This window comes from Octopus bimaculoides, chromosome 14 (genome assembly GCF_001194135.2).
Source record: "Octopus bimaculoides isolate UCB-OBI-ISO-001 chromosome 14, ASM119413v2, whole genome shotgun sequence".
NCBI lineage: Eukaryota > Metazoa > Mollusca > Cephalopoda > Octopoda > Octopodidae > Octopus > Octopus bimaculoides.
Window position 1 is genome coordinate 2,131,699 of NC_068994.1, and position 1,410 is coordinate 2,133,108.

Consider the following 1,410-nt stretch of genomic DNA (forward strand, 5'->3'; position numbering starts at 1 on the left):
ATATATATATATATATATATATATATATATATATATATATATACAGTGACGGACACACTGAGCGTCTACCCCATACACACAGACAGCCAAAGATCTTTAATTACGTACAGTCACCGTCATATCTGTGTAGATACACAATCCACAAATTACGCGGTTTTCCTTTGATGGCAGCGGTGGCGACGGCGGCGGCCATCTTGTTTCTGTTGTTTTCAAAGTTTTTTGATGTTTGTCTTTGTTGTGGAGATTAGTGACATTAAATTGAAAGACAGTGTTATGGTGGAACGTGGTGGAGGGTGATATCATGTGGTGCAGTGTTTTATGTGGTCTATTGTGGTATGATGTGGCGTACTGATGAATGTAGTGTATGTTGCAGTATGGTTTGGTGCAGTAATGTAATGCAATGTTGTGTTGTGCCACAGTATATGACATTGTGAAGGTGTTGTAATGTCTGTTTTGTATATATTATAATGTGAAGCGTTGTGAAGTGCCATAGAGTCATGTTCTGTAAAGTAGTAGAGTTGGTGGTGGTGGTGGTGGTGAAGGTGATTTAGTCAAGTATGTTGTGGTCCTGATTGTGGTACAGCAATGTTGTAGTATAGTGGTGTGTTGCTTGTGGTATCACATGGTATCATGGTTTAAGGTTGTAAAGTGAACTTTCTCAACAACAACAACAACAACAAGTATTTTATATTTTATATTTCACTACAGCCTCTGCAACACTACCACACTACACTACAGCCTATACATCATCTCCACCACACTTTACTATCCTGCTGTATATTAAACAACACATTACCAAACAACTTTGTGTCATACAGCATATAACATACACAGCATTGCACCACGCTGATGCTACAGCACATACCACTGTATACACTAATTCCCACCACAATGACACCACAACACAAACTACCACATGGACAATAACGTAGCACCACACTGACCCTTCAGCATGTCTAACTCTTCACAACATTAACCACCACGTTCATACTACAACCACATTGAACACCACATTTATACTGCAACACATACCACAGCATATACTGTGCCAAAACACTGTAGTGATACAACAACTCATACTAGCCTAGACGCTACACCTTAACACCCCATTGATACTACTACAACACGCACTGCATCGTACACTACCACACCAACACTACTACACACTGTGCCACGACCACCACACCTACCCCAGCACAAAGTGAGAAAGGTGCCAGCTCTCCGTTTGACTGAACCTCTTCAATAAGAAAGGTTTAAGTGGTAGTAAATGGGGGTGGGGTTCAAAGAGGGAGGTGGTGGGGTGGGGAGGGAGGAGAGAAGAAGGAACAGCAGTTAATGGTGAAAGCTCGTTGATGTAATGGCCAGCATTTGACTAGTAATTATATTGGATCATTGCTGATCTATACATAT